Source organism: Budorcas taxicolor, chromosome 5, assembly GCF_023091745.1.
Source record: "Budorcas taxicolor isolate Tak-1 chromosome 5, Takin1.1, whole genome shotgun sequence".
NCBI classification, from domain to species: domain Eukaryota; kingdom Metazoa; phylum Chordata; class Mammalia; order Artiodactyla; family Bovidae; genus Budorcas; species Budorcas taxicolor.
Window position 1 is genome coordinate 46,521,474 of NC_068914.1, and position 21,668 is coordinate 46,543,141.

Here is a 21,668-nt window from a genome sequence, read left to right on the forward strand (position 1 = left end):
TACTGTTCAATCACCTTTTCTTTATGCATTTATATACGTAACATGTTTACCTGTAGAAATACATAATTTTATGCATTGAAAATTTTTGCATATTGTGTCTTACTATGCATATGTTTTGAAACTTGCTTTTTTTCCTACCAAAATGTCTAGGAGATTTTATGTCAATATATACAGATTTTCATTTTCTTCCAAATCTCTTTGGGTGTGTTTTTCCTTTTTATATAACTCCTGACTCCCCATAAAACCTTCTGCAGGGACTTCCCTGGCAGTCCGATGAGTAGGATTCCTCACTCTCAATGCAGGGGGCACGTGTTAGGTCACTGGTGTAGTCAGGGAACTGGGATCCCACATGCCACATGGCCTACAAGAAAACAAAAAAATCTTCCCCAGAGGAATCTGGCCAATTAGGTGGATTTCATTAGAATCATAGAATTTAAATGCAAGGCAGGACTTAACTTAGAATTGGGGTCTCTTTTAAGCATGTGAATCAAGAAATTAGACATCTGCCTGCAATTCATTTGAAGTGTTTTACTTTTGGCCTACTGTTGACTGATTAATATATAAAATTCAGGAGTTAACTTTAGCAGGTTTTTTCTTTATTCAGAATAAGTTTTTATTTGAGGAAAGAAGGGAGAAAGGGAAGGTATAGTTGATAGGAAAAAGGACAAACTAAAACGAGTCTTTATACAGCTTTGAGCATTACATAACACAAGACTTCATGCTACCCAAAACTGAAAACTTGGTTAATTTGTGCCATTAATACAGAATGAAAAATGAAAATTTTTCTTCAGGTCTCCCCCTTCCCCACCATCCCTCTTTAGAGGTAACTGTTGTAAACAACTTGGTATGTGTCTGTATCTAACACATAAATGTTTTAGTTTATCTTTGGCCTTTATAAATGTTCAGTTCCCTGAAAGCAGTTTCTTGTTGAGTTGCTAAGTCATGTCTGACTCTATGACCCCATAAACTGTAGCACATCAGGCTTCCCTGCCCTTCACTGTCTCACAGAGTTCACTGAAACTCCTGTCCATTGACTCAGTGATGCCATCCAACCATCTCATTCTCTGTCACCCCCTTCTATAGCCATGGGGTCCCAAAGAGTTGGACACGACTGAAAGTGTTAATTGCTGAGTCGAAAGCAATTTCTACCCTATGTCAAATTCTGCCCTTAATCAATTGACCAACTTTGCAAGAACAAGTCAGAATCATACCTTTTAAAAGAAAGTTAAATCAGTGATGACAGTTCTTGAAATAGAAGTTAAGTACCTGACTCAAGATGTATATTTCCTTTAGGAGTAACTAGCATTCTGGGAAGAAGGCAATGGCAACCCACTCCAGTACTCTTGCCTGGAAAATCCCATGGACGGAGAAGCCTGGTAGGCTGCAATCCATGGGGTCATGAAGAGTCGAACACGACTGAGCGACTTCACTTTTCACTTTCATGCATTGGAGAAGGAAATGGCAACCCAGTCCAGTGTTCTTGCCTGGAGAATCCCAGGGACGGCAGAGCCTGGTGGGCTGCCATCTATGGGGTCGCACAGAGTCAGATACAGCTGAAGCAACTTAGCAGCAGTAGCAGCAGCAGCATTCTGGGGAAGTCCATAAAATTACTGGTTTTGCCCCTGATGGAAATAGGACTGGGAAAAAGGGATGAGGGAGTCCAAAGTCCTTGATACCAGTGTAACTTTTGGCATATTTTCCTGCTTGGGAAGCATTGTAATATCCCCAACAATTACTTCATGAGTATTTCTTTACACTGTCAAGGTTATAGCTAAGCGTGTGTGCTGAGACATAAATATGTGTGCTCCAGAAAAACAGATTTATTCATATTTGACTTTTAGTGAAAACAATTCAGACAGCAAGTTAAGCACAAGTTTACATGGTTTTGTTAATTGTTTCCATATGGTATTTTTAAAAATTTAAAACATGTTCTCTTGTTCATCATGACTATCAATTTCATTCATTCGTTGAGTGCCCAGAGCATGCACAGGGGAACCAGACTGACTTTGTAGTTAGAGCTTGGCGATGGGGAACTGATTACCATGGCCCACAGTTCAGTTCAGTTCAGTTGCTCAGTCATGTCCAACTCTTTGCGACCCCATGAATTGCAGCACGCCAGGCCTCCCTGTCCATCACCAACACTCGGAGTTCACTCAAACGCACGTCCATCGAGTTGGTGATGCCATCCAGCCATCTCATCCTCTGTCGTCCCCTTTTCTTTCTACCCCCAATCCCTCTCAGCATCAGAAACTTTCCCAACAAATCAACTCTTCGCATGAGGTGGCCAAAGTACTGGAGTTTCAGCTTTAGCATCATTCCTTCCAAAGAACGCTCAGGACTGATCCCCTTGGTCTAGGATATAAATGATTTATTTGTGGATATGAGGTCAACCAAGCACAAGTTAACACTCTGATCACATAGACAGGTACTGGTCAAACTTGTGAGGTGCAGTAATTAGAGTGACAGTAGTTGGTAAGTGAATTTGCGGTAAAGCGGAACAGAATTTTGGGTCTTGCAAACTACATTTTCTAGCCAGATTAAAATAGAATAAGTTTTCTAGCCTTAAGTGGCAATTAAGTCCTCAAGTTCTTATTACTTTTCCAGATTTTGTGGTCACACTGAAGAAACGTCTTTTGCTTGTTTACACAGTTTTTTTTTTGATCTTGAAGCATAATGTATTTAAAAAAGCAGTTGTTTTCTTTGCCTTTGACAGATGTTCCCTTGTCAGATAGTAATCCAGGACGCAGTCCATTCCCGAGTGATAGTAAACCCCTTTGGGGAGGGTAGCGTGCTATGACGTGTATTCTTCTGGCTGTGTTGGGTCTTCACTGATGCGCATGGTACTGTGGTTGTGGTGCACAGGCTGCTCATCGCAGGGGCTTCTCTTGGTGTGGAGCACGGGCTCTAGGGGGCATGGAATGCAGCAGTTGTGGCTCAGGCTCTAAAGTGCTGGGTCAGTAGCTGTGGCACACAGGCTTAGTTCTGAGGCATGTGGGGTCACCCTGGGCCAGGGATCAAACCTGTGTCCCCCACGATGGCTGGCAGATTCTTGACCACCAGGGAACTCCATAACATCTATTTCTAAAGGCACTTTCCAATTTAGGAGCATGGGTTGCCTTTTTACTTCCCGAAATTGAAGATACGGGCCAGAAAGACAGCTTAATGAATACCAGGATTTCCTAATACTCTTTCCAGTGCCTTTTAAGAATATTTTTGATATTGTGGTATGTTATTAAAGTTATCTATGTCTCTTCTTGGTCCTCTTGGGGAGAAAACAAAGTCAAATCATTGACATTTGTTTTTAAGAAAAACTATTCCATGAACCAGTTATCAAGAAGTAACTTCTTTTCATCTGCATTAATTCATCTACACTAGTTCACAAAACGTAAATACTTTTAATAATGTAGTGACAGCTCTTCAAAACGTAAGAAGCCTGTAAAGGAAAAACTGTATTGTAAGAACAAGAGGCTTTGAGACTTCTGACTGTCTCCTGGGTAACAAAGTTATTCCTCTTATCCAAATACTACGCAGTATAAGCTCCTTGCTCCCCATTTTGAGGATACCGTGTTGGTAATACCCATGTTTGGTATTACGAAACCTGAAAACGTACTTTAGCTGACGAAATGGCGTTTAGTATTTCCTCTCTGTCAAAGGTCAGCAGTAGTGGCACAATAAATTTATTAAGGATATAATCCAGGATGAACTTTATTGAAGATTGCCAGGTATAGCATTCTTCATTTACTGAGAACTTAATCTTTAGTATGTTGCCTTGAGGTTGCCATGTGACAGTTCTAGTTCCTCAGCATTTGATTCACTGCTTTGCCAGAACTACAGCTGTGCCTCTTTCAAAACAATTTTTTTAAAATTATTAACTGGATATAGAATTATTTACAAAATAATCAACATACATGAGCAGTTCTCATCTATGAAAGGCTTAACAAAATATGATTTTAATATATGGGGGCGGAAAGGGGGAATTATCTTAAATACAGAACTAAACGCTAAAGTTCAAGAGTTGTGTTGATCAAGAGCTTCATTCAGTCTGGTAAGTGACTTGTCTTTTTCTGTGAACAGTCAATCTAGGAATATAGATGAGTTTCATTAGAGAAATAAAATTTGGCAAGATTTGTGATTCAGAGTATTAAAAGCCAAGAATGCAGAAATAGCCACTTGAAAACATACCATCAAAGAATCAGAGTATTTGTGGCAGTGCTGGAAAAGGAAGTAAAGGAAGGAGCTGTAAGTTAAGCTCTGCTTTTTTTCTTTTTAAAGAAAAAAAAAGCTTGCATTTAATAATGATAGAGACATTTGAGTATGTCCCTTACCTAATGATAACTTCTACTAATAATATTTAAAGTCAATTTTAATATTGTTAGGGATGACTGAGATAAGTTCTGTGACCTTTAGTTACTAAGATTAATACCTTAGTCAACTCTTCCCCACCCCCCAATTACAGTTTTTCTCCATGATAATTAAATTACACAGAAGCTTCCAGCTACTTGGCATTTCTGCAATGAATTCTCAATTTTTCATATGCCTCAATGTCTGCTAATGCTGTCCTTGAATTTCCTGACCATCTTTGCTCTCTTTTTTGGTGGTGGTGGTGGTGGTAATGGCAGGGTCTTTTTGAAGCTGATTATGGCACTGCCTGTTATCTTTGGAAACACTTGAACTAGAGAACTTTAAGCATGTCTCACCATTTTTGCCCTAATATTAAAAACTGGGTGGAAGTTAGTATCCCCAAATTCTTAATTTCTAATAGAAAAAGATTTTTTAAAATGTTTTTAGCTTCTTCAGTATTTCAAGGTGATTTAGCTGTTGTTGTTTCCTGGTTACTTTGCAGTTAAAAATGTACATGCCAGTTACTTATAATTAATTCAGTACATTTTAATGGGATATTCAAAGCAGATCACTACACTTACTATATTAACTGAATTTTTATGCTATTTTATTGTACACACCAAGAAATACTAAAAGGAAAGTTTGCATGTACCTGATAGCACCCCCCCCACACACACCCCAACTGAGAATTAAACAGTGAATGGACAGGAAAAGAGGCAGAAGGTAAAATAAATGAGTCGTAATCACAGGTTGTCATTTACACTGATTAGCTTTGTAGATGGACATTTATGTACAGGCATACCTTGTTTTAATGAGCTTTTGCTTTATTGCACAAAGAAGTTTGTTTGTTTGTTTTTTCTTCACAAATTGGAGGTTCCTGGTGACCCTGTAATGAGGAAGTCTATCAGCATCATTTTTCTAAGAGCATTTGCTTCCTTTGTGCCTCTCACATTTTGGTAATTCATATTTCAAGTTTTTTCAGTAGTAGCATATTTGTTACAATGATTTGAGATCAGTGATTTATGTTACTATTGGCAATTTTTGGTGTATTTTTAAATTGTTATGTACTTTTATTTTTTAGACATAATGCTATTGCTCACTTAATAGACTGCAGTATGGAGTAAAAAGTTTTATATGCACTGGGAAACCAAAAAATTTGTATGACTCACTTTATTGCCATATTTGCTTTATTTTGATGTGGGACCTGCAATATCTCTGAGGTATGCCTGTATTTATCTAAATAAGAAATAATGAAAACTAATTGCACTTATATTATTTGAATGTTGTGGTCGGGATTCATATCTTGATCTTATGAACGCATTGGTTAGATCTCCAAATTTCAGTTGCCTGCCTTTAATGGTCTTTGATAGTAATCTTAGAATACTAGCACATTTGAAAATTTATGCCTCAGTTTTTAGGAGTTGGGAGTGTGAAATATATACAGTCAATATAAGATCTAAGGGATATTAGTCTACTATAATACAAGGAAGAATCAATTATTGAAGAAGTGAAAGAACCTCATCATGAGGTTTGAGAAGAGCCTTAGAGTTAAGCTGAGGGATGGTATCTTATGACCCTGTGAGGAAAATCTACAAATATTTATTCATTTTGGCTGGGCAGTGTTTTTCTGGTTTATTTCTTTTATTTTTAAAGTTTATTTATTGAAGTATAGTTGATTTACAATGTGGTGTTAGTTTCAGGTGTATAGAAAAGTGATTCAGTTATATATATACACACGTATTTAATCTTAATTTTATCTTTCTTTCCTGGATGTGTATTTTTATCTATAGGTATGAAAACAGGTATTTGAGCTACTTAAAATATTAAACATACAGAAACTGCTTTATATATTTTTTGGTTGGGCAGTTTTCAGAGCTGCTGTTTGGGGAGTTCCCTAGTGCCTAGTGGTTAGGATTCTGGGCTTTCACTGCTGTGCCCAGGTTCAGTCCCCAGTGGAGGAACTGAGATCCCACAAGTCAATGTGGCGTGCCCTCCCACCCCCCCCCCCCCAAAAAGCTGCTTTTTGTCTATACTTTCTTGAATTTTCATCTTATTTCACTGTATCACACAATTATTGCTACTTTACTTCACCTAATGAAAATTTTAATTTGGAAGTTAGAATTTTTAACCACATTTGAAAATGGTCTGGGGAAGGAACATTTGCTTTATCATGTGAAATTCTGATTTTGTGTAGTATTTTTAAGAAGGACACGTGATTGATTTATTCTTCTGATATCCAGGTGTACTTTGGAAATATTTTAATAAGATCTCTAACTATAAAGTAAGAAGACTGATTTTCTTGTATATGGAATTTAATCTTCTGTTTTGTGCATGTAAACATCTTTGGTTTAGATCTATGTGATGTTAAGCTTTAATGGCCATTTCCCCCATCATGTTATACCTAATGTGTATAGTTGTTACATGAAATCATTTCCTTTAGGAAAACTATTATGGACAATGAATGAATATTATCAAGGATGTTTAAGCAAAACTGAGACTAAAATTTTTACTTTTTGCCTGCAATTTCATATGTAAATCCAAGAAAAAAATCTTATAAGCTGAAAGGCCTACTTTATTACAAAATATATATATGACACTTTATTTAAAAAGTTATTGTGGTAGGAGAAAGGAATTAGATGCCATGAATGGGTAGAACTGATAAATTTCTTTTTAGGAGGAAATCAGTTTTGGTTTCATTTGTGAGTGAGACCTGGAAAAAGAGATATGAGTGAATCACTAAGACAGATTCAGAATTTAGCAGGCACTTCATGTTTTTGCTTTCATAATAAAGAGTCAGCCATAAACTGTTCTATGCAGAGAATTTTACTGGTGCTCTGAAAGGTGTACAAAATGCAGTACTATAATTCATGTCCTCAAGGAACTTAAAAATCTAGGGGAAAATTATGTGACAGATGTGAGGGCATTCAGAGAGATTAAAAATGGAGGAGGAGGTAAATTTATAGAAGATAGTAAAAGGCTTCAGAGAGTCAACTGAAAGGAGTATCCTAAAACTAATAAAGTCACTGGGTATAAAATTAGTCACAGAAAGTAAAAGCTTTCATTTAAACAAATAATAGGCAGTTCAAAGATACAATTGAAGAAAAGTCCCCTTTTAAATGCCTAGGAATAAACTATGCAAGACTACAAAAAGAAAACCGTTTTTTCTGAAAAGAAAGTTTGAGCACATGAAAAAGCATATCGTATTCTTGGATAGGAAGCCTTAACATCATTCATGCCAGTTCTTTGTAAATTATTCTATAATCTTAATGCAACCCCCAAGAAAACTGTCAGGATTTTCTAAAACTAGAAAGCTGATTCCAGACTTCCCATGAATAAGAAGCAAGACTAGCCAAGAAGACTCTGAGAAAGCAATGAGGTCAGACTAGTCTTACAGAATTTTAAACTAGAGAGCACTAGCAATTAGAAGAATTTGGCACTAGCATATGGCTACTCAGATGTTTAGAACAGAATAGAAGGGTAAGAAACAGACCCAGATATGGTAATTTAGCACAAGGCAAAGATGACATTTCATTTCAGTGGGGGAGAATATGGTTTAACTCATTAAAGATATTAGGACATCTGATAGCTGTTTGGAGGATAAATAGTTGGATTCATATCTCATATTATACTAAAATAAAACCCAGTTTTAAATATAAAACTGAAATGTTTAAAGTACCTGAAGAAATCGTGGGGAAAATTTTAAAAGATTTTAGTGTGGTAAAGGCTTTTCTAAATTTGATATAAAATCCAGAAACAATAAAAAAAGATAGATTTTCACTATAAATTTATAATGATGATAAACCATACACTATATAAAATAATGGCAGAACCCACTATAAAGAAAAATGACAAATATACAAAAAAAATCTGCAAATCATGTCATGCTTTACTTAATATATAAAGAACTCCTGTAATTCAATAAGAAAACGTTCGCCATTCCAAAAGAAAAAAGATCCAGACTGTAAACAGAGTTTTCACAGAAAGGGATATAAATGACTTAAACTGGAAAAAAAAAAAAAAAAGATCAGCTTCACTATTAAGAGAAATACAAAATAAAACTATATCAAGAAATATTTTTTAATCTATTTGAACAAGAAAGACTTTTTAATGTTTATGAAACACTCTTATATCCTAGATATCATTGGTCAGAATTGAGGAACAAGTATTTTTGCTGGTAGAGGTATAAACTGAAACAACCACTGAGGATGCTGTGCTGTGCCTTCTTGGATATACTCACTCAACTACCAGTTTGCCCACCTAGTCAGAGAAGTTGAGAGATAAATACATTTCCTAGATTTTTTTTCTGGTGTGTAGCTAGGGTTCTGGAAGCTAATTAGGTTTTCTCAGTTAAATGTTCTCTGTATGATTTGAAAAGAGAAATGAGGCAAAGGCCATCTTCTGGAGGTCTTTGAATGTTGCAAAATTATGTATGATCGCAGAGATAGTAGCTCCCCTGGTGAATTTGTTTTGTATCAAGGTGGGATTAATCCTGGGAAACTCAACATAGATTCCCAGACCTTGCTCCTTCAGCCCTTCCACTAAATTTGTAAGCACCAAATTCCCTGTAATAAGTGCCTTCCTGTTTTAAGTATCTAGAATGGTTTCTGTTTGCTGCATTGAAAACTGACTGATCAATTTAGTAGTATCAATCAGAATTGTAAGGGCATTTCCTTTTGACTTAGTCTAGGAATATATCCTGGAGAAGACAATGGCACCCCACTCCAGTGCTCTTGCCTGGAAAATCCCATGGATGGAGGAGCCTGGTAGGCTGCAGTCCGTGGGGTCACTAAGAATCGGACACGACTGAGCAACTTCCCTTTGACTGTTCACTTTCATGCACTGGAGAAGGAAATGGCAACCCACTCCAGTATTCTTGCCTGGAGAGTCCCAGGGATGGGGAAGCCCGGTGGGCTGCCATCTGTGGGGTTGCACAGAGTCAGACATGACTGAAACGACTTAGCAGCAGCAGCAGGAATATATCCCATAGATATGCTTGTATATGAAGGAAATGAGTTTGTTCAAGGTTTTCCTATGCATTATTTATAAATCATCCATCAATGAGGGAATTGTAATAATTATAGTTCTTGTATATATATAGTTATGGGTAGCTAGCTATAAAAAAGAATTACAAAGCTTTGTATGTTTAAAGAAGCAATCAACAGGGCATCAGTTCAGTTCAGTCACTCAGCCATGTCCGACTTTTGCAACCCCATGGACTGCAGCACACCAGGCCTTCCTGTCCATCACCAACTCCCGGAGTTACTCAAACTCATGTCCATTGAGTTGGTGATGCCATCCAACTATCTCATCCTCTGTCCTTCCCTTCTCCCGCCTTCAGTCTTTCCCACCATCAGGGTCTTTTCAAATGAGTTAGCTCTTCGCATCAGGTGGCCAAAGTATCAGAGCTTCAGCTTCAGCATCAGTCCTTCCAATGAATATTCAGGACTGATTTCCTTTAGGACGGACTGGTTGGATTTCCTTGCAGTCCAAGGGATTCTCAAAAGTCTTCTCCAACACCACAGGTCAAAAGCATCAATTCTTCAGTGCTCAGCTTTGTTTATAGTCCAATTCTCACATCCATACATGACTACTGGAAAAACCATAGCTTTGACTAGACGGATCTTTGTTGGCAAAGTAATGTCTGCTTTTTAATAAGCTGTCTAGGTTGGTCATAAGCGTCTTTTAATTTCATGGCTGCAGTCACCATCTGCAGTGATTTTGGAGCCCCCAAAAATAAAGTCTGTCACTGTTTCCACTGTGTCCCCGTCTATTTCCCATGAAATGATGGGACCAGATGCCATGATCTTCATTTTCTGAATGTTGAGTTTTAAGCCAACTTTTTCACTCTCCTCTTTCACTTCCGTCACGAGGCTCTTTAGTTCCTCTTCACTTTCTGCCATAAGGGTGGTGTCATCTGCATATCTGAGGTTATTGCTGTTTCTCCCAGCAATCTTGATTCCAGCTTGTGCTTCTTTCAGCCTAGCGTTTCTCATGATGTACTCTACCTATAAGTTAAATAAGCAGGGTGACAATATACAGCCTTGATGTACTCCTTTCCCTATTTGGAACCAGTCTGCTGTTCCATGTCCAGTTCTAACTGTTGCTTCCTGACCTGCATACAGATTTCTCAAGAGGCAGGTCAGGTGGTTTGGTATTCCCATCTCTTGAAGAATTTTCCACAGTTTGTTGTGATCCACACAGTCAAAAGCTTTGGCATAAAGCAGAAGTAGGCATTTGTCTGGAACACTTTTGCTTTTTTGATGAGCCAATGGATGTTGGCAATTTGATCTCTGGTTCCTCTGCCTTTACTAAATCCAGCTTGAACATTTGGAAGTTCACGTGCTATTGAAGTCTGGCTTGGAGAATTTTGAGCATTACTTTACTAGAGTGTGAGATGAGTGCAATTGTGCGGTAGTTTGAGCATTCTTTGGCATTGCCTTTCTTTGGGATGGGAATGAAAACTGATGTTTTTCAGTCCTGTGGCCACTGCTGCGTTTTCCAAATGTGCTGGCATATTGAGTGCAGCACTTTCACAGCATCATCTTTCAGGAAATAGCTCAACTGAAATTCCATCACCTCCACTAGCTTTGTTCATAGTGATGCTTCGTAAGGCCCACTTGACTTCGAATTCCAGGATGTCTGGCTCTAGGTGAGTGATCACACCATCGTGATTATCTGGGTCATGAAGATCTTTTTTGTATGGTTCTTCTGTGTATTCTTACCACCTCTTCTTAATATCATCTGTTTCTGTTTAGGTCCATAACATGCCCATCTTTGCATGAAATGTTCCCTTGGTATCTCTAATTTTGTTAAAGAGATCAACAGGGTATATTATTTGAAAAAAAAAAAAAAAAAGCCGGGGGCAGAATTGTGTAAACTGTTTTTTAAAATTCGCTTTGTTGAAATATAATAAACACAAAATACATATTTAAAGTTTGCAATTTTACACATTTGACCTAGAAACTGTGATCACATAGATAATGAATATACCCATCACCCCCACCAAAGTTCCCTTATGCATCTTTGTAATCCTTTCCCTCACATGCTTGCTGTGCAACAGATTAGTTTGAATTTTCTAGAATTTTATATAAATGGAATCAAACAGTGTGTATACTTTTGAGTGTGGCTTCTTTCACTCTGCATAATTATTTTAAGACTCATCCATGTTGTTGCATTTATTCCCTTTTTTTATTTTTTGTTAAGTAATATCCCTTTGTAGACACATACTACTTTTTGTTTATTCATTCATTTGTGGATGGACATTTGGATTGTTCTCCATTTGTAGTTATTAAAGCTTCTATAAACATTAGTGTACAAATCTTTGTAAACATAGATGCTTTTATTACTCTTGGGAAATTACCTTGGGGTAAAATGGCTAGGTTATTTGGTAGGTGTATATTTAACTTTTCAAGAAACTGTCAAAGTGTTTTCCAAAGTAATTTTACATTCCTACCACCAGTATGAGAATTTCAGTTCCTCCACATCCTTGCTACCACTTGATATATGGTCAATTTTTTAAATATACCTTTGAATAGGTAATGACAAATGCTGTTGAATGTTTTCCATATGCTTATTTGACTTCTGTATATCTTCTTGGTTATATGTCTGTTCAAATCTTTTGCCCATATTTTGTTTAGTTAGTTCTGAGAGTTCTTTATGTATTCTGGATACAAGTCATTTATCAGACACATGATTTGCAAACTCTTCCTCCTGGCTTGACTTGTCTTTTCATTATCTTTCAAAGAACAGAAGTTTTAAACTCTTCTCTGGATTGTGCTTTGGTGTAGTTCCTAAGAACTCTTTGCTTAGTTATGGTCACAAAGATTTTTCTCCAATATGTTCTTCAAAAGTTTTATAATTTTAGGTTTTACATTTAGGTCTGTGATTCCTTTGGAGTTATTTTTTGAATATGGTTCAAGGTAAATATTAAAGTTTTTTGTTGGTTCACTGCATTACCATTTGTTGACAAGACTGTTATTATTTATACCTTTGTTGAAAATCAGTTGTCCACCTAATGGGTGGTTCTACTTCTGAACATTGATTTGTCTGTCTTAATGCCAATACCACACTGTACTGATTATTGTAGTTTTATAGTTGGTCTTAACATCAAGTAGTATTAGTCTCCAACTTTCTTCTTTTACAAAATTGTTTTTGTCCATTGTAGGTTCATTCCCTTTTTATCTTTTTTAAAAATTCTTTTTTTTTGAGGGGGGGTCATTCAGTTTCATATGAATTTTAGAATCAGCTTATTAATTTTTATAAATTATTTTTTAAAAAAATCTTGCTAGAATTCTGATTAGGATTGCAATCAACCCATAGATTGGTTTGGGAAGAGCTGCCATCCAGTAATGATTGAGGCTTTGAATCCATAAAGGTAGTATAGCTCTCTATTTAGGTGTTCTTTTTTCCTTAAGCAACATTTTGTTATGTTTAGTGTACAGGTCTTTTACCAGAGGTATTCCTAAGTATTTCATGTTTTTGATGGTATTGTAAATAATGTTTTAAATTTAATTCTAATTTTTCATTGTTAACATAGAAACAAGGCCTCCCAGGTGGCTCAGTGGTAGAGAATCTCCCTGCCAAGCAGGAGATGAAGATTCAATACCTGGGTCAGGAAGGTCCCCTGGAGGAGGATATGGCAACCCACCCCGGTATTCTTGCCTGGGAAATCGCATGGACAGAGGAGCCTGGCAGGTTACAGTCCCTGGGGGGTCGCAAATAATTGGACATGACTTAGCGACTAAACAACAACAGCAGCAATATATAGAAATATTTGGTATTTCTGTATTGAACTTGCATCCTACAACTTTGCTGAGCCCACTTATTAGTTGTAATAACTTCTTTGTAGATTACATAGGATTTTTTTATATAGGTATTATATCTTCGGTGAATGAAGACAGTGAGATTTCTTTCTTTCTGATTTGGATGTTTTTACTTCTTTTTCTTGTCTTCTTGCACTGCCTATGTTGAATAGAAATGGTCAGAAATGATATATTTGTCTTGTTCCTGATCCTTTTGTTGTTGAAAAAGAAAAAAAGGGTAACTATACATATTTGCCTGTATAAACCTAGAATATCTCCAAAAAGTTACATTAAAAATTGACAATATTGGTTGCTTCTGAGGAGAAAAGCTGAATTGGATGGGGAAAGAGATGAGAAGCAAACTTCTTTTATAGTTTTTTGTTTTGTTTTGTTTTGTTCTTTTCTTTATTTTTGAGAAACAAACTTCTGACTGGACACTTTTTGGTATATTTTAATGTAGGAGCCATTAGATACAAATCTTAATTTATGATGGAGTTATGATAAACCCTTCAAGAGTTGAAAATATCATGTCAAAAACATGCATTTAAAATTCCTCACCCACCATCATAGCTTAGCCTAGCCGATCTTAAATATGTTTGGAACACTTACATTAGCCTACAGTTGGGCAAAATCCTCTAACATAAAGCCTATTTTATAGTAGTGCTGAGTAGCTCATGTGATTTATTGAATACTGTACTGAAAGTGAAAAACAGAATGATTGGGTACAGAATGGTGGTTGTAAGCTTATCAGTTATTTCCCCTTGTGAGTGTGTGCTGAGTGGTAGCTGTGGCTCATCCACTGCCCAAAAGAGAATCACATATGGCTAGTCTGGGAAAAGATCACAGTGCACAATTAGTACGGTTTCTACTGAACGTGTATTGCTTTTGCACTATCATAAGGTCAAAAAATCATAAGTTGAACCATCCTAAGTTGGGGACTGTGTGTATATTGCCTATTCCAGAAAATAAGAAAACTTAGGTGTATAAACAGAGCATTTGCTAAAATATTGAATATTTTTGTAAAGAAGCATCAAGAATGGGACACAGGAGAACACAAAAATTAGCAAAAGTTTGCTGAAATATTTGAGAATCTTTAAAGAATACTGGAAAGTAGGTAGTCTTTGCAGTAAATTTTGAAAGAGGAGAGACATGAATTGAGAATGAAGTAGATATTCTGAGAGGAAGATATGTATAAAGGCATGAAAATGGTAAATGGCAAACTTTAGCAAGCAAATTAATTTGACTGGGGCATTGGGCCTGGGAAGGGAAATGAGAAGAAAAAGTTAGATAAAGGAGGGCTTTGCAGAAGAATTAAGACTAACATAAATGCAGTTTCATGTGGTTCACTCCAATACCTACCCAATCCAAGACATATTTGCCTTCAGTTATCTTAACTGGTTGACAGATACCTTGAGTGAGTGCCTGCTCTTCACTAGATCTAGTGCAAGGTGTTGCATGTGTATTTAGCTGTGAACCAAATGGACATGTTGACTTTTCTGGTGGAGGTTTTAGTCTAGTGGGCACCTCTGGGCTTCAACAAAATGAGCAACCCCATGTTCCCCTTTGTTTCAAAGTTCTGGCTACAAATTCAGTCTGACACTCTTGAAAACCGTAACCCTTTGCCCACTCCTAAATATAACCATTTTGATAAAGATTCAAACCATTACTCAAACCCCTTGACCTTCAGTCTTCCTCCCCTTTCACACTTATCAGTACGGGATAGGAATGGAAACCAAAGACTCTGAAGCTAAATGTCTGAGTTTGAAATTTCACTTTACATTTCCCTTTGTATTTTGAGCAGTTAACTTTCTGTTCCCCAGCTTCCTCAATTATAAAATAATGATAGTAACAGTATGTACCTTGTAAGGTTGCTGAGAATATTAAATGAATTATTACATATAAAGTGCTTAGAATATCTATATACATTTAAGTTTTAAATAAATATTAGAAATTATACTATTATTAGTAGAAGATCTTGCTTGTATCATTTCACCCAAGCCTAATACTTCTCACAAACTGTGTCCCACCTGCATAGATGTTTCATGTTTCCCATAGCATATTGAGCATTCTGGCCCTTTTCCTAGAATTATAAACATGTGCAAGAGCTGCCCACCTAAAATCCATCCATAATTGTGAGCATCTCTTCTCTCCTGTTTTGTAATCAAATTTACTGAAAGCTCACATTGGCACCTCTTTGCTATTCCTTAACCTATTGCAATCTTGTACCTGACCCCATCACTCCACAAAATTGCTTTTACCAAGATCAAGCACAACTATTTTATCTACCTGCCAGTACAGGAGATGTGCACTCAATCCCCAGGTTGGGAAGATCCCCTGAAGAAGGAAATGACAGTCCACTCCAGTATTCTTGCCTGGGAAATTCCATGGACAGAGGAGCCTGGCGGGCTACAGTCTGTGGGATCACAAAAGAGTTGGACACAATTGAGCAATGAAAACAACAATTCCCTCTAACATAGTATGATTTTTACTTATTTATTTTGTTTTTATCTGTTTTCCTTGGTTAGATTGTAAAATCAGGAAGGACAGGGATTTTGTCTGCTTTGTTCACTGCTACATATCCAGCACCTAGAATAATGCCAGAATATCATAGGTATTCACTAAATATGTTTTGAATGAATGAGCACTGAATTGTGGTCGTCTATTAATGTCTTCTACATTAGATCAGGAGCTACTTTGAATACTGGAACATTTTATTTTTTAAATCTCTTTATTAGCCCTATTGGCTTAGCAACTGACCCATAGGTAACAGTGAGTATAACGAATGTACTGGAGTCATCATGGTACCAATACTTTTGGTAAATGCTTCTGGATGATACTCCAGGGCCTAAAAGTGTAATTTTAAATTCTGCAACCCTAGAGCTCCAATGACCTAATACTAGGATTTTGTAAACAATGGAGATTTAAGTTGCCTAAAGAAACTGTTTAACTTACATGCAGAGTACATCATGCAAAATGCCAGGCTGGATGAATCACAAGCTGGAATCAAGACTGCAGGGAGAAACCTCAGATATACACACATGATACCACTTTAATGGCAGAAAGTGAAGAGAAACTAAACAGCCTCTTGAGGGTGAAAGAGAAGAGTAAAAAATCTGGCTTAAAACTCAACATTCAGAAAACTAAGATCATGACATCCAGTTCCATCACTTCATGGCAAATAGATGGAGAAAAAGTGAAGCAGTAACAGATTTTATTTTTTTAAGTTCCAGTATCTCTGCAGATGGTGACTGCAGTCATGAAATTTAAAAATGTTTGCTCATTGGAAGGAAAGCGATGACAAACCTAGACAGGGTATTAAAAAGTAGAGACATCACTTTGCTGACAAAGGTCCATATTGTCAAAGCTATGGTTTTTCCAGTAGTCATGTACAGATGGGAGAGTTGGTCCATAAAGAAGGCTGAGCACTGAAGAATTGATGCTTTCAAGTTGTGGTGTTGGAGAAGACTCTTGAGAGTCCCTTGGACAGCAAGGAGATCAAACCAGTCAATCCTAAAGGGAATCAACCTGACTATTCATTGGCAGGACTGAGGCTGAAGCTCCAGTACTTTGACCACCTGATACAAAGAGCTGACTCATTGGAAAAGACCATGATGCTGGGAAAGATTGAAGGCAGGAGGAGAAGGGTGAGACAGAGGATGAGATATTTAGATAACAATGACTCAATGGACATGAATTTGAGGAAACTCTCAGTGGAGGATAGAGGAGCCTGGCGTGCTACAGTCCATGGGGTTGCAAAGAGTGAACACAACTTAGCGACTGAACAACAAAAACAAAGAAATTACGTTCTTCAGCAGCCTCCAGAGAAACAGGACGGATGGGAGAGTATCTATTTATCTGTGCTCATCTATTATGAGGCCTTGTGATTATGGAGGCCGACAAGATCCACAATCTGCCATCTGGAAGCTGGAGACCCAGGAAAGCCAGCGATGTAACTCAGTATGAGTCTGAAGGTCTGAGAACCAGGAGAGCTGATTAAATACCAGATTCAGGACAGAGGATGAGATGAGAAGTTAAAGCAGTAAGGCTGGAGAAAAGAGGAATTCTTCCTTCTTCCACCATTTGGTCTATCCAGGCCACTAATGGCTTGGATGCCCAACTGCAATGGGGGAGGGCCATCTATTAGTAGTTTACTGAGTCCATCAAAGCAAATGCTAATCTCATCCAGAAACACTCACAGACACACTCGGAAACAGTGTTTTATCCAGGCAACTGACACAGAAAATTAACCGTCATGCTCTTTATCCCTTTAATTTGTGTTATTTATTAAGATTCCTGAACTTCCCTGGTGGCACAGTAGATAGGAATCTGCCTGCCAATACAGGGGCCAGGCGTTGCTGCAAAGCAACAAAGCTTGCAAGCCACAACTACTGAAGCCCATGCACTTAGAGCATGTGCTCCACAATAAAATAAGCAACTGCAACGAGAAGCCCTTGCTCCACAATGACAAGGAGCCCCTCTCGCCACAACTAGAGAGTCCTTGGTTGGCAACGAAGACCCAACACCACCAAAAATATATAAATTTAAAAAAAAATTAAAAGCTTTTTGAAAATTCCTTGAAAATTTTTCTGTTGCTAAGGAAGTTTGAAAATGGTAGCTTTCAACCAAAGATAGAGGAGGGAAAGAAGTATGAGGGAAGGACAGAGGACATGGTTCTCAAGCCTAAATCCACATTCAGATCACTTGGGGGATTTCTATATTGATTTGGACCCTACTCCCAGAAATGCTGATGAGGGCAAGAGACTGAGCATAGACCTATTTTTTAATTCTTCAGATGCTTTTAATGTACAGTCAGGGTTGAGAACCGCTGAAATAGGTAATCTATAAGAAATGGGGCGAGGCTGCCAGGGAAGAAGAATATCTATTGAGAGAAGCAAAATACCCCCGATGGTTGCTTAGGTTTCTCTCCAGTAACACTGGGCCAGAGGCAGTCCCTGTCACTGATTTTCTGTGCTTTTGACCAGTAATTGTATCCAGACACTGGAGGGGACATAAGAGCGAGACCAAGTACTCAACAGTTTCTTTATGGGCCACTAAGAGCAACTAAAAATTAGAAGAAAAATCCTTCTTCCTTGAAGTTTTCTAAAAGGTTAATTATACACCAGCTCTTTCAACCTTTAAATTATTTTCAGAGGGTAAATTAGAAAGAGGAGCATGATCCATGAGGTCATAAAGAGTCAGATACAATTTAGCGACTGAGCGCATGTATGCACACGCACACACACACAGACACACGCACGAATTCCATTAGCAGATTGTGGCACTTTAGATTAATTTTTCTTATTAAATGGTATCTTGTTGTTCATTTTCCCCACAAAGAGGCCAACTTAATCTTTGTTTTGAGCTTGCATATTGAGCAATTCCGGATAATTGTATGTAGACTGATAACCTTTATAACAGGCACAGTTCAATGCATAGGAAAATTTGTTCTTGGAATCCAATTTCAATTTCATAAAGTGAAACTTAGTATCTTGAAAAGGGAGTATATGAGTTTCTTGGTGTCGTATTATTCCCAAGGGAAATTTCCAATTATTCTGTGACTCAGTGTAGACTCAGGATAAATATATGCTACAGGCACCACCTGAGGCATGCTCACAAATTAACCACATTTGATTTATTAGTGGGTAAGTATGCTTAATCAAAAATTATATAATTTTGGCCATGAGTATCTTGTTTTTCTTAGTATTCTCTTTATGAAAATACATCTCAATGACAGTAAAACTCTCTCTGTAAAGAAGGATAAGTTATAATCCAGTCCTTTGTAAAGAAGGATAAGTTATAATCCAGTCCTTTGTAAAGAGTAAGCTATTTTCATAAAATACAGTAGAAATTTTTTCCCTTCAGATTAACTGGTTCTAATGAGTAAATTTGATGAAATAGTTTACCACAAGGATTGCCTTTTACATTCCAAAACAAAAGCATTAAACGAAAGTTGACTTTAACAGAAATGGATATTGCACTAATTCTTCCTCAAGTGCCTGTATTTTTTATTTTGTAATGATTTGTATTCCCTGATGTGCTTTATCTCATGCTAGTGTGAAGCGGGGTTAAATGTATTTGCTGTTGGCAATTTAGCATTAATTGTAATACGCTGTAATCCAAATTACAATCTGTCATTTCCAGTCAAATTGTGAAGCACTGTAATTGTATTTTAGAATTCCACTGCCATTGATTATAGCTACCTCATTTGTGTTTTAATATACCATGACGAATTTATGAATGGAAATACAATCTTGTAACAAGGCAGGAAACAAGCATTGTTCTTCCTATTATAGCAGCAAGAAAATGATTTCTTAACAAATGAAAAGAGAAGGAGATGTTAAGAAGTAGAGGATTCAATTAAGGATGAAAAAGACAAAAATGACTTTAATTTTCTAGCAGTGCATAAAAATAAGTGAGCCATGGATTTTTAGAAAACACTTTTATACCAAACAGTTCAAAAATATTCTTTAAATTAACATTATTTGTAGAATCTACTCATACTAATACGGATGCTCTAGTTTATTCATATGAATTGCCATACAGCATTCCACAGACATTCTCTCCCTGATGATCATTCAGGTTGTTTAGAGGTTTTTACCACTATAAATAGTGCTGCAGGAAACTTTCTTGTATATGACTCTTCATATACTTGGAGGGTTCGCCAGGAAACATACTTAGAAGTGGGGTTTCTGGGCTGCAGAGTATGTGTAGCCTCTATTTTAATTTGTGTGTATGTATGTGTGTGTGTATGTGTGTGGTAACAACACAACATGAGATCAACCCTCTTGATACATTTTGAAGTACATATTATTGTTGATTGTAAGTACAGTGTTGTATAACCACATCTCTAGAGTTTATTTCTCTTACTTGACCGAAAATTTTATGCCCATTGATTAATAATTCCCTGATTATCCCCACTCCACCAGTCCTTGAAAACCATCATTCCACTCTTTGTTTCTATGCATTTGAATATTTCTGATACTCATATAAGTAGAATTGTGCAGGATTTGTTTTTCTGTGATGGCTTATTTCACTTAGAATAATGTTTTCAAGGTTTATCCATGCTGTCACATATTTCCGATTTGCTTCTTTTTTAAGGTTGAATTGTATTCACTGTATGTATATGCAACATTTTCTTTATTGGCTTATCAGTGGACATTTAGGTTGTTTCCATATCTTCAGTTCAGTTCAGTTGCTCAGTTGTGTCCAACTCTGTGACCCCATGAATCGCAGCACGCTAGGCCTCCCTGTCCATCACCAACTCCCTGAGTTCACTCAAACTTACATCCATCAAGTCGATGATGCCATCCAGCCATCTCATCCTCTGTCGTCCTCTTCTCCTCCTGCCCCCAATCCCTCCCAGCATCAGAGTCATTTCCAATGAGTCAACTCTTCGCATGAGGTGGCCAGAGTACTGGAGTTTCAGCTTTAGCATCATTCCTTCCAAAGAGCACCCAGGACAGATCTCCTTTAGGATGGACTGGTTGGATCTTCTTGCAGTCCAAGGGACTCTCAAGAGTCTTCTCCAACACCACAGGTCAAAAGCATCAATTCTTCGGTGCTCAGCTTTCTTTATAGTCCAACTCGCACATCCATACATGACCACTGGAAAAACCATAGCCTTGACTAGACAGACCTTTGTTGGCAAAGCAATGTCTCTGCTTTTGAATATGCTATCTAGGTTGGTCATAACTTTTCTTCCAAGGAGTAAGCGTCTTTTAATTTCATGGCTGCAATTACCATCTTCAGTGATTTTGGAGCCCAGAAAAATAAAGTCTGACACTGTTTCCACTGTTTCCCCATCTATTTCCCATGAGCCACCTATAAATTCAATGCACTCCCTTTCAAAATCCCAATAGCATTTTTCACAGAAATAGAAAAAAAAATCCTAAAATTTTTATGTAACCACAAGAGAACCCAAATAGAGAAATTCTGAGAAAGCAGAACAAAGCTAGAACCTTTACACTTCCTGAGTACAACCTATAGTCTATGGCCATACCATCCTGAATATTCCTGATCTCATCTGATTGCAAACTATAATACAAAACTATAGACAGAAAGACGGTGTAGAATCGGCATAAAAACTGACATGTAGACAAATGGAATAGAATCAGAGAGCCCAGAAATAAACCCACACATACACAGTCAACTAGTATTTGACAAGTGAGCCAGGAATACTCAATGGGAAAATGATAGTCTATTTAATAAATGATACTGGGAAAACAGGGTGATTATATGCAAAAGCATGAAACTGAGCCCCTACTTTACTCACACACAGAAATTAGCTTGACATGGATTAAATGTGTAAAGACAAGACCTGAAACTATAAAACTAGTAGAAGAAGACAGGGAAAATTCTCCTTGTTATTGGTCTTGGCAAGAATTATTTTGGTATGGCTCCAAGAGCACAAGCAACAAAAGCAAGAATAAACAAGTGGAACTACATCAAACTAAAAAGCTTCTGCATAGCAAAGGAAACAATGAACACAATTCCCAACCTATGGCATAGGATAAAATATTTGCAAGT